Raw genomic sequence first — 16,322 nt, 5'->3', positions numbered from 1 at the left:
AGCACTAAACCCCCTAAATCTTTAGATGTTCAGAGGGAGTTTTGGGATGCATGGATCATTCTGACCGAACACAGGTCCATGCAACTCCTCCTGGCACTTCAGAAAGACATATTAGTTGATAATAATACTTAAAAAAAAAAGGCAAAACAAACTCTGAACTCATGTGGCACTGTGCTTCCACTAAGAAACCACAAGCTCCTTTTCTAGAAAAATGGACCATGGTGCAGAAGAAACTACTTTACTCCTCCACCTTTTGTCACCTGCCAACTTCAGGCTTGCCATAAATGCCAGCTCCACTATGGACTTGGAAGAGCAGCATTGAGCCCAAATTAATAAAGCCCAGCTGGATACAGGTTGACAGCATCATGAGTCTCTGTGTTTCCCAGGGAATTGGCTTACCATGGAGCCAGAAAAGATTCACATAGGCTTATTAACTCCAGTTATGTGTAGTGCAAAAGCAGCACTACTGAGTATGGAGTTGAGATGCTCCTGGAAGCAATGTAACCACAGTCATGTGGCTCTGAGCTTCAGCTAATATCTGTGGCATGAATAATCTGCCACATATGGATAATCAATTGCTGACTGCGTCCTGCTTCTGAATGGTGCACAAGCAACATATCTGCTGAGGCAGTGTGGAGACAGAAGAATTTAAAAGCTCTGAGTGTAAAAGAAGTTCAAACCCTTCTTTATTTCTAGGCTGTCAGCAACTTGTTTTGCACAGTAAAACGAGATTGAATCTTATTATTTAAAGGAAGGAATTTTATTGCTCGTAGTCAGGTTCACCTTCATGCACAGGATGAAGCAGAAAAATCTGTGAATCACTTCAGGTCTCTTTTGACAACTTGTCAGTGCTTCTAAGGTCTAGGCTGAGCGTCTTGAGGTATGAACAGGCCCCTGAGGATTCCACCCTGCTTAGTGCTAAACAGCTTCTGAAGGTGATGAGTGGTCTTACTTTATGTTACTAATCATTATTTGGAATTGTTCAGACTCTACAGGGCTAGCTCTCGAACTTCTGGTTTTAATATTTTCGTTGGAAATGAGTAATTGTAATTGACTTATGTAATGCTTAAGGGGAGTTAACATTACTAGATGCTTACTGAGCACCCTGAATATCTGAATAATGGGAAAGATACTCTAGAGTTACTTGTCTTATGAATAGGAGCATATATATCCCTCTTGTGATAGATAAATGCATATAAAAGTAAGTTAGTCATACACTAGATTATAATTACCTCTGAGAGCCATACAACAGAATTGGTTGGAATTTATCAATGCTAAAATCACAACAGTTTTAATCTGATCTCTATCTTTATTTCCCACATAAATCTACATCTCCTTAAAGAATTTCACTGGGTGGAATTCTCCTCCACAGTGTGGACACTGAGATTTAATTCTCAAAATGCTGGTGTCACTACATGAGGTACTGTACCCACAGCAGTCAGAAGGCGATCTAGTCTGTACAGTTAGGCGAACATGGAAACTATTTGGTTGTCCACATGCAGCTCTCCAGCCCTACTGGCTGTATTGACTCAAATACTATTGCCTATACTGGGAGACCAGACATTCACACATTAACTCCTACATCTAGGTATCTGAATCCCACCCCTTAAATAACGTAATTGGTGTAATTTCTGAGGTATTGCCTAACACCTTTTACTGAAAACATATTGAAAAGCACAAATTTGAAAGAGTTTTAGAATATAATCAACTTACTGTAGATATATATATTAAAATTTCCTTGGAGGTGCTCCTTCAAGCTGTACTTAAAGGTACAACTATTGCACAACTACAAAAGGTACGGAGAAAGAGGAAGAGGAAGAAAAAGTCACACTGGATAGAGTTTCTCAAGTTTTCCTGATTTCCCAGCTTGTGTCTGGGGAGTCAACAATCACTACAGCAAAACAAGGCAAGAGATTATACCTATGTCTTTATCTGTATCTACATATAGGCACACACATATATATATATGCATTATTTTCCCTTTTATACATGCATTTAAAACTCCGCACACTTATAAGAGTAGAGAAAGAATATTAGTGTCCTATAATCTGCAGTTAAGTGGAAAAATATATGGTTATGTTCAAATGCATCAATTATAATCCTGAATTTTAATAATGTAAGCCAATGTAGTACTTGTTGCCTTTGGAAGTGTGACACTGAAACAAGACTTCACTTGCAACACCAAAAATATTCACTTGCTGTTTTTGCTTATGCTTTAGGGAAACTGAGCCTGAATACTCAGTGCTACTGTGAGGGAAAGCCTGGCCTAATTTTGTCCTTTAATGCTTTTTTGCTTTCTCCTGAAGCCTTCATACTCAACAGTGCCCTGTTCCTCTTGCTCTGATCAGCCGTGCTAAGTAAGATGTTCAGATCCCAGATTTTGCTGTGAAGAGGTTGGAGGCGAACTATGTTATGTTTTATCATCTTTGTCTCTTCTTCCATCTGCCATTTTTACACCTTCCATAGTTTTCTACTAAGATAAAAAGGCAACTGGGAAGAAAATCAAAAGGAATAGGTTCAGGGAAGTGTTTAAAGTTAGGGAAATTTTGATAAGAAAAAATGTTATGGGAGGAAAGAGAGAAGGAAAGCAGTGAAACAAATGGCAAAGTTGTGAGAAAGGCATGTCCATGCACAAATCTATGTGATTAAGCTAATCAGGTTCAGTTAACCCCCTGCATGGACACTTCTGGGAACTGTGACACATGCCAACAAGTGAACAATCTCTAACAGTACTTGAATCAGTATAGCATGAACCAATGTGCTTTTCAGTAAGCATGCAACAAATCACATCAGTGCCCTTTCAGAGAAATTAGGAGCTTAACTTCAGAAGAGCAATTAAAATAATCCATACCTGTCGGGCTGCACAGCTTAAGATACCTAAAGTTCCTTGGAGACCTAATGGTAGGCTTCTGGGTCTGCTCAGTTGTCACCCTGTCTTTGTTGCACTAATTGCCTAAGATCCTGCCTTCTAGCTAAAGCTGATTGGGAGAGACAAAACAGACATAAGTCTCCAAAGGAGCTAAATCTGTGAGGCACACACTGGCTATGGAAAATTCATGGGATGTTTGGGATCCACTACAAAACTGAAGTCTGAATTTCAAGTCCTTCTCCTTATGAGGACATCTGAAGCTCCAGTCCCAGGAGATTTCCTCAGTCACCAGACAATGGTGACAAAAGGATCAGTCTACCTCTCCAGGAAAATCTGCTCTGGGCAAGATCCATGTGCTGCAGAGGTAGAGGAGTGGAGCTTGGTTCTGCAGGTTAGATTCCTTGATGTGGGCACTCTGTTGAGACCTTTCTGCTTTTCATCAAATGACAATTTTGGGATAATGTATAAAGATTAGTCTAGAAGCAAGCACTGAGTACATGACTTCAGGCTCCAAGTACCTGCTTCCCAGAGAAGTCTGACAGTAATCCTGACCAGCATTTGTGCAAGAGACAGATATCTAGGGTAACCATCCTTTTGCCATCCCCTCTAAGCTGTTTCCATTTCCGCTTGCTCAGATCTCAGTCTGGGAAAAGAAATTCTACCACACAGATAGTAAGTGTCTGATAAGACTTAGCAAATCCTATTCCCAGAACATAAAAACCTTAACTCCCATTGTTGCCTTGTGCCTTAGAGAACAGAACTTTTCTCCAAGCTTTGTTCAACACAGAAACGTTGAGGAGTCACCATGTGTAGTCTGTGACTGGGAAACGTCAGGCTCCCATCTGAGTGGCTTAATGCATTTTCTGATTACCTGTTAAAGATACCTCACAACACTGTGTAAATCTTGATATTGTTACAAGACTTGCTTCATCACTCAACAACCTGGGAAGGAGCCAAGAAAGCAGCACTTCAGCTTTGCTCCTGAGTTTCAGCTATTTGATCAAGCTTCCTTCCTTAGGGCTGATGCTTGAAAAGTTTCACAGAGGTGGTTTTTTTTAATAACTGCAGTTGTAGGACTGGTTTGACCTACCATACTTAAATATATTTAAACAAAAAATGTGCTTAAAATCCAGCTAATATATAATTAATTCTTTACCTTTCTTTTTATGAGGAGGATGAAATTTGCTACCTAGGCAAAGTCAGCTTCAAAATTATCTGCTGTTTAGCTAAAGGCTTAAAAATTCCTTTGGGAAATCTGAACTAAATGAAGCTATAGATTTCAGAGCTGGAGGTTTAATAATTCCCTCTGCTGTATGCTCGAAGGCACAGAGCTCTCTTGGGCAGAGGGTACAGTTTGCCAATTTCATTGAATGAATGCTAAAAGGACCCTGATCCACTCAAACACAGAAACAACGTGTCATTACTTGCACTGTCAATACCTGTAAACATGTGACCTTTGCTGCTGGCAAAGTAACATCTTATAGCCCAGAGGTACATTAAATGAGCTTAACGTAGAATCAGTTTGACACTAACATTAATCTAGGGCATGTGGATTTAGGAGAATCACAAATCTTCTTTTATAGCTTGAAGCAGGTCAAACATTTCCCTTTATAGAAACAGCATTTGAATTCATACAGCTAAAAACCCCACCATTATTTAAAATATACATCTCTAAGGCATGTACAAAATATTTTAATTAAGTAGCTGCATTCTATCCTGCTTATTTTTTTGCTGTAGTTTTAACAGCACATATTATTCTACTCCTCAGTAAACTTTTGTTTAGTTTGCTAACACCAATAATACTCCACACTCCTAAAATATTTGCATTTCAATGATGGGTGAAATAATCCCCCTTACTTACTTCATATAATGAAGTAACAGCGCTACTTGAAAATGCATTTATTTTATACTTATCAAAAAGACATACCTGATCCAGTTAAAGACATACTAGCTGACCCTTAAAAGTCCCTTCCAATCCAAAACACTTTATGATTCTATAAGAGCCAGAAATCTCTTCTATTGATATTTAGCTAGAAGGTACACACATTTCAAGTTTATATTTGAAAACTCTGATCTATGCAAGTTGCTATTCAATGTACTGATCTAAAATGCACATGAACTGTTGTCTTGCACTGAAAATTCAGCTTGCAAAGTGACACCTTATTACTCAGTAATATTTGCTTAGTGAATAACAAACTTCAGAACTAATCCAAGCACAAAATGAAGAAAAGTTTAGTCTTTTTTTTTCCCATTATCTCCTTCTGGTCAATAATGTTAAAAAAATAAACAAGACTTTATGTCATGTTGTGTATTAACTCAACAGTTAATTACATTCCCATCAGATACAGTGGGGCAAGTCCTCCAGAGTTAAAAGGCTTGTTCATCTAATAAGAAACTCTATATAGAGGATCTAAAGTTTGTATTCAGAAAATCCTTGCTAAAGGAATATGTCTAATGTAACCCATGTACATCTTTAGTAAAGTTAGAAGTTATGTCGTAAAATTGCTTGCTAGACGGTAGAAGCTGTGTAACTTCAATACATTCAGTGTATCCATCATGAATCACAAAAGACATGGGAAACTCACGATACTGGTATTAGAGTAGACTTGCATATTAATAAAAATCACCACAATTTTTCAGAAGTCTGAAAGCCCAAATAGAACAGCTCTACCTTTGCAATATTCCTGGAATGAGACAGATCCACTCACTCAGCTCTCTCTTATCACCCTTTTTTCCCCATGAACACCTATAAGCATACCTGTGCCATCTATTCCAGTTAATATCCTTTGAGTTAAGAGTTAGATCTTTGTTGCTGCTGTATTTCAGCAACATGCTTCACCTTCACTTCTATATCAGTTTTATAGTTCTATATATATATAGACCTATATATAGTTTTATACCAGCCCAAGCCATCTGTGTGATACAATATTCAAACTGAGAGAAAAGTCTCTCAGCAGAGACCAAGCAGAAAATTTTGGTGCACCTAAGAATCAGACCATGCATTCAGGAGGGGATACAGTATCACTTGGTAACGACTAGAAGGGAAATCATGGGGAAAAAAAAGATAAAAATCAACACAGTTATCCTAAAATATTCTCAAAATACTTATCTTCTTTCATAAGGTTAAAAATTTATCTTGATTAAACTGAGTACCTTGAGATGTAAAGGCCACTATGTTTGTACTGCGCATCACAATATATAATCCTTCTAGAACATTAAGCACAACCTAAGCATGAGGTCCTGCAAACACAGTTCACCACTTTCATGTCATCAGAGCTACCAGTTTAACCGTTCACAAATTTATCTAAATCACAACCTAAATTCAAAGTTCAGGCTTCTGCAGAAAATCTGTTGGTGTTTTTTTTGCCTTAAAGTATTCTAGATTGTTTTAACAGTTAAACATACTTTTAAATATTCAGGCATACACAGTGTACATGGTGATTTAATTTGATACTATTTAAACTATGAAAAGTTATAGGGAATGCCTTTTACCTAAAAGAAAAAAGTTAATGTGTGTATAAGAAGAATGTTTTCATTTCAGTTACAATTACCGTGTCATCATATTTTTATTTGCTTTCAATTAGTTGCATGGTTGAACATCGTCACTCAGTCATGTCTCCACGTATTTATAAATATAGAATTAATGGCTATAAAGACCTGCTTTGTTAATCAGTGGTTATATTTTATTGCCTTAGTCATCTTAATTTACATCTCACAGGATTCCAAAATCCCATAGAAGCTCTGGACCTGATCACCAAGAGGTCTGAGAATGCCTTCAGTGGGAACTGGTGTGGCCTGCAGCTTCCAGGATCAGTTCCTGGAGATAAACATGCCCACTGTGTGATACAGCTGCTGAGCCGTGAAGCCTGGAGTTTCTCTATGGCATTTATGAGCATTCAATTACTACATTACCCAAGCATTCTGTAATCTTAAATGTATCTGTTTCTGCAGTTCTCCTACGAGACGGTGAAGCTACATTTTCCCTGTGGCACCGACAGTAGCACTGTTGTGCAGGAGCTCTGGGGCAAGGACGTGAGACTAAATTTCTCTAAATACCAGATTAATCAACTAACTAGTGCACCAGCTTTCTCACTGCAATGTAGCGCCAAAGAGGCTGAGAAGAGGGTGATGACTTAAAGAAACTCTCATGTACACCTCATCTCTCCCCTATACACACTCCTGCACATTAAGAACTGCAAAATTGGATGGAAATCCATGTATTTTTTCTTCCACATGAATAATAAAGTGTAAAACATGGTTGAATTCTTCCCCAGAATCACAGAATGATAAGGGTTGGAAGGAACCTCAAAAGATCATCTAGTCCAGCCCCCCTGCCAGAGCAGGATCACTTACAGTCGGTCACACAGGAACATGTCCAGGCGGGTTTTGAATGTCTCCAGAGAAGGAGACTCCACACCCTCTCTGGGCAGCCTGTTCCAGTGCTCTGTCACTGTCACAGTGAAAGAGTTTTTTCTAATATTTTTGTGGAACCTCCTGTGTTCCAGTTTGTACCCATTGCCCCTTGTCCTGTCATTGGACGCCGCTGAAAAGAGCCTTGCTCCATTGTCCTGATACTCACCCTTTACATATTTGTAAACATTAATGAGGTCACCCCTCAGCCTCCTCTTCTCCAAGCTAAAGAGACCCAGCTTCTTCAGCCTTTTCTCATCAGGGAGATGTTCCACTCCCTTCATCATCTCTGTGGCTCTTCGCTGGACTCTCTCAAGCAGTTCCCTGTCTCTCTTGAGCTGAGGGGCCCAGAACTGGACACAATATTCCAGATGTGGCCTCACCAGGGCAGAGTAGAGGGGCAGGAGGACCTCTCTAGACCTACTAGCTACTCCCCTTCTAATACACCCCAGGATGCCATTCACCTTCTTGGCTACGAGGGCACATTGCTGGCTCATGGTCATCCTGCTGTCCACCAGAACCCCCAGGTCCCTTTCTCCTATGGTGCTCTCCAACACATCAGACCCCAACCTATACTGGCACATGGGGTTGTTCTTTCCTAGGTACAAGACTCTACACTTGCCCTTGTCGAATTTCATAAGATTTCTCCCCACCCAGCCCTCTAGCCTGTAATATCCTCACTCAACATTTCTTTAGGTGAGAGCTTGCATTTCAGTAGTACATAATCTGGTTGCTTGTCAAAACCAAAACCTACCAGGCCTTCATGTGACACAGGTGATAGGCCATTTTCTTCTTCCTTCTGGGAAGAGATTGAGGCAGCAGTAGGAAAAATTATTACAATCCGAGGCAACAATAAGCAATAAAATGTTGTCTTAGAGCTGTAAATCTGCAACGCAACAAGGAATGCTAGAAAGATTTCCCATTAGTGTGTTTCTTGGCCCTGAGTCAGTAAGCTGCTTTATTGCTATGTCAATAGCACATATACATATATAAACACATGTCCAAGTGCTTTTCTCACTGCAAGTAGATTTAAGTAGTTGCAGATATGTCATTTTTCTCTACATGACAAAAAAAGTCCTCTGTGAATAAATGTTAATCTTATCCATATACTTCACTTAAAAAGCATTTACAGTTTTAATATTACTTTATCTTGCAACTGATGTCACATTAGGCAGTTCTGTTTGGCTAAATGCTTTTGGTTGGGGTGTTGGTTGATGAGAAGCTCAACATGACCTGGCAATGTGCGCTTGCAGCACAGAAAGCCAAACATATCCTGGGCTGCATCAACAGAAGTGTGGCCAGCAGGTCAACGGAGGTGATTCTGCCCCTCTACTCCTCTCTGGTGAGACCTTACCTGCAGTACTGCGTTTGGCTATGGGGTCCCCAACATAAAAAGCAAGTTGAGAGAAAGTTCAGAGGAGGGCCATGAAGATGATAAGGGGGCTGGACACCTCCCCTATGAGGTCAGGCTGAGAGAGTTGGGGATGTTCAAGCCTGGAGAAGAGAGAGGCCCTGGGAGACCTTATAGCAGCCTGCCAGTACTTACAGGTGACCTAGAGGAAAGATGGGGAGCGTCTCTTTTTCAGAGAGTGTAGTGATAGGGTAAGGGGTAATAGTTTTAAACAGAGAGTAGAGTTATATTAGATGTTAGGAAAAAATCTTTACTGTGAGTTCATGAGCTTCTGGAACAGATTGCTCAGAGAAGTTGTGGATGCTTCATCCTTGAAACTGTGAGGTTGGATAGGACTTTGAGCAACCTAGTCTAGTGGAAGATGTCCCTGTCCATGGAAGGGGGGGTTGGAACTACATGATCTTTACAGTCCCTTCCAATCTTCTGCATTCATTAAAATATTGATGATATAGGTCTACTTCCTAATAAAGACATTTTGTATTTTTTCAAGAAAAACAGAGAAATACTTCTGGATCAAGTTATTGGCAGTGGAAGTGTGCAGCAGAAAAAAAAATCACCATCCATCTGAATGGAAATATTTGGAATGAGTAGAGGAAATAATGACGCATACAATTGTTCTACAAAATCCACTCAAAAAACATTCCTTACAGAAATATTAGAAGCATTTTTCTCAGACTTTGCTTGTCTTCCTTTAATGCTCCTGCATCGCGTCAGTTCTCTACTAAGGGATGATAATACAACTGATACTGGATAGGAAGGAAGTTACTTGGCTCATACAGGAAAAAATCACCACCCAAATGTGGGAAAAAGTTCAAAAATACTTCCAGGGACTGGCATTTTGAAAGCTTGATCTTGACAGCCTAAGAGAACACTTTTACAAAAGTCTCTGATGGCAGTTTGGTGCAGGCTGGGAAGGAAGTTTTTTGGATCTATTTTTCACTTGTCTCTCTCCTTCCCTGAGCATACTGCCCACCAAACTGCTGCCCGCCTATTCCTCATTAACGCTTGAAGTGCAGAGAAACACACCGGTAAGAAAACCAATGAAGCAACCTAATCAGCAGCTGAGAACCCCTTCCACTAAGTAGCAGGAGGAAACAAAGGAGAAAAACCTCGTCCTTCTTCTTTGCAGCTCTAGTGGTGTGAACTAATTTAATAGGGATGAGCAGCCACAAAGGCAAACAAGTGCCTGTTGCTTTGTATAAGTGACAAGTGGTAGGTTACAGATATACTAAAAATGAATCTCTGAGTCTTCGCTTTCACAGCTTCTAAAGGGAAAACTCCAAGTTCACAGATTTTCTACTGTATTGACAGGTTGCAAACAACTCCTGCTGGATCTTAATCGGCGCTGTATATAGAAAAATATAGAAAATGTTTATGTGAGAGAGGGTGATGGAAGAGAAAACCAAATCGAAAGGGCAGTCATTTACCACGTCAGATCAGAAATGTGCTATGGGCAAGAAAGTCACAAAATAAGAGGAAATGAAGGGGCAAAGTTGTGTCTCCTTGAAATATCTCATTTTATCAGCTATATCTATTGTAGTTAAAAGGCATTTATTCTACTGCATTTAGGGGGAAAACTCTTTATCTTTCAGCGAATAATCCCCTTCTATGTAATCCTCTTTTCCAAACTGAGAAACTTGACAGCATGAGAGGAAAAGAGAGTTGAGAATGAATCAGTTCCCAAAAGTGGAATATACTAATGAGATAGAGCTAAGGTCACTGATGGCAGAGATCACTTGAGAGGGATGCAGAAGCAAATAGCCCATGCTTCTTAGCAGATAATCTTTGTGTGGGTGCGTGTCAGAACGTGTACTTATATGCAACACAGAAATGTACCTCTGTGTTAGAGGATTTTTCCCTTGGGAACTCCTTATTTTTGGTTGGTATTTCCTTGTGACCTTTAAGCAGGAGAGAAAAGAAAAGCTCCTAGACAAGGAGATAAAATTGCTTGATTACAGATTCACCATGACTTGACTGCATCCTGTGTAGACAACCAATAACAATGAAATACAACAGCACAGAAAGGGGAACCTTACAAAAGGATTGTAGCTCTGCTCTACACCTTCTAGCAGGATGATCAGCAATATCTTCTGCTGATAGACCAGTGACTGCCCTCATTGTGCATACAGTAAAATGAAGGGCAAGGTAGTGAACCGTAAAAAACGTCACTGCACTTGCTGTATGCCTCTGCTCCTTAGCTTCTCAGCCTTTCCTAAAAATCTACAACTACCGAGCTATTCTGTGAGACCCAGCCAACCTTCTACCCAGGTTTCTTGCTTGGAGACACCACTGCTCAACCCAGTACTCTTGACTTATCAAGCCCTCAGATTGATTGCAGATTCACTTTCTAAGCCCTGTAACCTGAAGTTAAATGATGTAGTCCAAGACTCTCCAGTTCCCGTTTCAAGATCAAGCTCATTTCAGATGAAGTGAAATGGAGTTTTTAAGCTCTTATGCTCCCCAAAAATAAACTGAGATCCAAAAGCCTGTTTGGAACTGAGACTAGGAGAAGTGTGTGTGCAGTAACAAAACTACATTTCTAAAAAAACCTGACCCTGAAGGTCAAGTTTTATTCAACTTAATTAACCAGTGTTAACTTTTGGAATGTCAATGGATAATGTGCCAGGAAAGTCTTTGCACTGAGGGTGTCATTAATAGATTATATACATAAGAGACATGATTTTAAGCTTCAGGTCAAAAAGCTGCCTTTTCATTTTTCTTGGAACTTTCCAACTGTTTTATTCATGGTATAAGTGATAACACTTTATTTCATAATAAACAGTCTGAAGGCATTCCTAATACTGACAAATATGAATTACATTTACGCATACTTCACAATTATAGTTTCATTGTATGAGATACCATGACCCTAAATCTGCAGATAAAAGGTATGTTTATAAATTTTTCTTGCAAAATTTCTCTACAACAGCAGATGGTGTAGTCAATGAGGAGTGAACCTCTAAAGTTTCAGGTTAGATAAACGAAGTCCAAACATTTTTTTTTTTAAATAATAAAAAAATTAACCTTTAGATCTGCAAAAAATGCTTGGAAATCTTCCAGTATAAAGTCCTTCATAAGATTATTTGTAATTCCTGCCTTTGGTAGGCTTAGAATATCACCAAAATGATCACTTTTCATTTCATTGACTAGAACTGGAAGGCACTGCAAATAATAATCCAGTTCATTCTCTTTAACAAAAGCCAGATCACTCATCTAAATCATATAATTTCCTAACTTCTACTTCTGTGGAAAACTAAAGCATGCATTTTCTTGGTCCTTCTCTGATTAACCTCTTTAAGAGCAACACGGGAAAAATACAGATAAAACTATAGATAAACCTTGTAAAAATTTAGATGAAGTTGAGAGAGAACATTGAGATGGAACTGGAGATAATGACTAGATCGGTGGTGTAAGATAGCCTGGATAGCCTGCAAGCAAACAATATGTGCTTTATAAGGGACCAATATACAGCTACACATCTGGAGGAAAAATAAAGAAGATTGAATAATCTTATATTCACTCTAATTGTCATGAAATATTATCTAAAGATCTGGTAATTTAAATTTTCTGCAATTAAAATAAACTATGAGCTAACATGTCAAATAGTAACTAGTTCCAAACAAAATGCCATACAAAGTCTCATACATGAAATAAACTTGATGTATACCAGCTGTCTTTCATTGCTAGTATGTCTTAATTTTAAATCCAAATTTACCTCTGCCACACAGATACCTGCTATTAAATCACAGGCATTTGCAAATTGTTTAACTAGAAATATTTTATGTAAATGAGGTGAAACAAAATAATATAGATGAGGGAAAAAATAATCTCAGAGCATTTCAAGCTTCCTGCTCTGTGATCTGTCATATGGTTTTATATTTCTATTTGTTAAGTTGAGACATATGATTTGATACTCAGCCTGGTGCCATAATTCCCACATCACAAGGTCACCACACAACTTACTGTGAACTCGTAATTCCACCTAAAAGTCAGCCAGGCCTTGAAAGCACATAACTAATGCAGATCCTTTGGAATCACTTTGGCAGAGTTGCATAAGGCAGCTTACATAGTGTTTTTCTTCGCCATGACCAGCTGCACACAGTGAGATTAGCTTCAAGTTTTCATAATCGTCATGCTCACATAAACAAAGGAAAATTCCAAACCATTACTTTTTGCTTAATGTATATCTTTCCCTGAAGGAAAAGTGCACTTTTATCTTGACATAACTCAAGCCTATAAAATATTCATTTTGGTAGGCCCAAGGAAGGCACACACTTTGTTCACATGATATTATTCAACAACCATGAAACATACAATTTCTGGATATCTTAAAAAAAGAGAAAGTTAATAGTAGCAAACTTTGGATTGAGAAGCTATCTGTGTAATCATTTACTGGCTCACTAAAATGTTAAGAGTTCTTGGGTTAGTCTTGAGCCTTTAAAGTTTGGCAGGATAGAACCTCCAGAAGATTTACTACAGCTTAATTATTGACTTAACATACTTAGGCTACGTAACACATTCTGATGGCTTATTTGGTTAAATTAATTACTGAATAAGCATTTTATTTTTGTACCTTCGAAGATTTCTCGCAGTTAATGCGCCTTGGTTAGTTTTCATAGCATTGGACAGAAGTCTGTGTGTCTTGCTTAGTGAATTTATTATAGGCAAAACCTGCAAAAAGGGGAAAACACATTAATACTTATAGCTGCTAAGAATAACACATTTTATTTGTAACATAAGCTCTGTTCGTACCAGATTTAGAATTTGTTTGCAAAACTAAACATTCATTTCTATTTACTTTGCTGAACCACTCTGCAGAACTAGGTTTATCCATGTCTAATTACCTTGCTTATAAGTCAGCAAGACACCACAGTTAAAATAATTGAAATATTAGAGGCCATACATTAATTTTTAAAGATCCTGATTTCCTTGTGTTTTGTTCATTATTAAAGCATCTATTAATGCGTACTTGTTTTTTCAGTGCCTTGATACAGCTGAGAAAACTCATGGCCAATGTTCCTCTACACAAGGAAAAAGGAAAAAAAATAAAAATTTCTACGACTGTGAAATAACTGTGCAGAAATTATGAGCTATATTTTATTTAGCTGTCAAAATCAAATGAAAGTTCTTTCCTTTTGTATTCCCTGTGGGAAAGCTCTATAAAATTTAACAGAAACGTATATCTTCAAGTTAAGTTAGCCTTACTCTTTGGCTAACAAATTTTTTATATCTCCAGCCTCATATTCTAATGGATGGTTCACATAGCTAAAGGTCCATCACTAATTTCTGTAACTTGTCAGGATATTTGTTGAGACAATTTGTAAGCATTTTAATGGAATTTTCAGTTTTGGAAATACTTGTCTTGGCTTTCATAATTGTTCATTCATTTATTTGTCCCTTTCATAAATGAGGTAATATTGAAATTATATATAAGTTAGCACAGATAAGTCTATTTTGTCCTTACATAACTGAAATGAAACTACCAGTAGCTACTACATTAATCTAAATTTCTCATTCATCTTCTTACTTTGGCAAGAACCGATCGGTTCATAGCTACTTTCTCCACTTTTAACCTGAGTAAGATCTCATAGGTGACTAGAGTCAGGAGAAAGTCTCACTGCAGAAGACGAGTTCTGTTTTGTTTATTTTTATGAACACAGGAAATATTCTGTTGACATGAGCTGTAGTTCCATGTTTTTTAGCCTTGACTAGTCACAAGCTTCTGGCAGAAGAGACACCACCCTCCTCTCCTGTCCCGGCAGTGTGTCTCTTCAGCGTATGCCAGTACACATGCTCCTGGGGTTGGGGGGAGCCAAGTGAAAGACCTAATTTGACCAAGTATTAATCCTGCCAGCCAAAAACATATCAGCAAACTAGCAAGAAGGTTAACTCTCTCATCTGGTTCCCTGTGTTGTCACACCACTGCCTGTGCTGCTGCAAGAAAGAAGCAGAACTAGGAGCCACCACCCCAGCAGTCATCATGCACCTCATGAAAACCTCACCTTGAACATGGAGGCACTAAGCCCATTGGACTGCATTTTCCTGCCTAAGGCAGTCCATCAGCCAAAATGCCTGTCCTTAGGCTTTAATCTCCTCTGTTGTGAAGTCTCTGTCAGTCTGCCTGTTCCCCTTCTTCAGGATCTCTGTCTCCATCTGGTGCACCACCCTTCTGGGAAGGGCCAGCCAAAGTCTGGCTCTCTAATGCTTACGCACTCTTGCACAGCTCTGGAGCTTCACTTTGGTTTTGGAACAAGCATGCTTTGCTGTTTCTTACAGTTGTTTTATAAGGGCAGTGGCAAGGAATTCTATCTGGTTTGAGGCTAATGAATGCAGTTAGATTCTTCATTTGAGAACTTCATTTGAAAGGTCAAACCCAACCTTATTAGGAAAACTCTAGTGACTTGCACAGACACCAGCAATGGGAACAATGAACACACATGGGGAGCATTATTTCATGCACAGCTGGGTACCTGGGACCCAAAAAAACAAAAGCAAAAAAAAAAAAGAAAAAAAAAGAAATCCCAGAAAAAATTGGGGCATTTATATTTTCCAGGGAATGGAGTGGGAGGAAAAAATAAAATGAAAGAAAGAACCTTCCCTTCAGCAAACCCAAACTGGAGGTAGTGTAAATCAAGGAATCCAAAATGCATACACTCCTACTATGCTGCCACAAAATGAAATGTAACCTTTGTTTCTCATATGCATAACAGGTCAATACAGTGGCATATACAGTGCCTGGCAGTGGACTCATTGTCTCAGTTAATCAGAAAGAAATGTGAATTTTAAATCACCAGCTTTTAGGCAGCCAAGACTATGAAGTGTGGAGGTTTGAATAAGTTTAAATAAAAAGCTGCCCGTATTTGGGAACTTAACAGATTACCTCGTAGTTATTATTATGCTATAAATAAGTACTTGTAATATTATGGTCCTCTAAATCTTACCTTTTTCTTCTGCAAGAAAGAAATATTTTCATTATTTTTCCACCCTTCCTCAGTTCAGTCTTTCTTTTTGCTGTAATAAATAAACAAATAGAAAGCTATAATGATTTCTAAACAATAAATTTAATAATGTTTTTAAAGAAAAGGAAACAAACCAAACCACTTGCATTTATCCATACATGATTTCTAGGAGTATATCCTAGCATAATAAGAAAGACACTGGACAAAATAATGTTTTTTTGAGCTTTCCAATAAGCCTCACTGGGATCATTGCCCTTAATTTCAGCAGGGAAGGGTTACATCAAAATGCATTGCAATTTTCTTCATTTATCAACAATTCTCTTTCTTCTTTAATTCTTTACTTGAGAAGGTTATACCAACAGTGTACAGTATCTACAGAGGGCAGTAGCTCTCTAAATCTTCTTCTGCAAAGAAGGTGCAAAGCAGAAATCCAGCAAAACTTACTTAGATTCTAGTCAGTAAATTCAGTTAAGCCTGCTTCCTAATAAATCAAAACTAAACCAATGTGCTGTTAGGTTTTAAACTTGGTAGTGGCTGTGAAAACCAACAGGTCTTCTCGGATTTCACCTTGAAAATTTAAATCCAGAATCTAGACTGAACACTCTTGATGTACAACAAAACTACACGGTATGAAATAATTGGGGACAGGAAAAAAATTGTTACTGCATTACCT

General features: G+C 38.5%; 1 protein-coding gene across 1 annotated transcript in view; it reads right to left on the bottom strand.

The window, feature by feature from the left end:
• Nucleotides 1–15,699, bottom strand: part of SULF1 (sulfatase 1) — a 102,174-nt gene extending 86,475 nt beyond the window's left edge. The window contains exons 1-2 of the mRNA XM_009873820.1: nt 15,632–15,699; nt 13,264–13,361 (exon numbers count right to left, since the gene is read on the bottom strand). The gene's annotated coding sequence lies outside the window, so the exon portion shown is untranslated. The remainder of the gene's footprint in view (nt 1–13,263; nt 13,362–15,631) is intronic.
• Nucleotides 15,700–16,322: the final 623 nt, after the last annotated feature.

This window comes from Apaloderma vittatum, unplaced genomic scaffold (assembly GCF_000703405.1).
Source record: "Apaloderma vittatum isolate BGI_N311 unplaced genomic scaffold, ASM70340v1 scaffold9977, whole genome shotgun sequence".
NCBI lineage: Eukaryota > Metazoa > Chordata > Aves > Trogoniformes > Trogonidae > Apaloderma > Apaloderma vittatum.
This window is presented reverse-complemented; position numbering and strand designations above follow the sequence as displayed.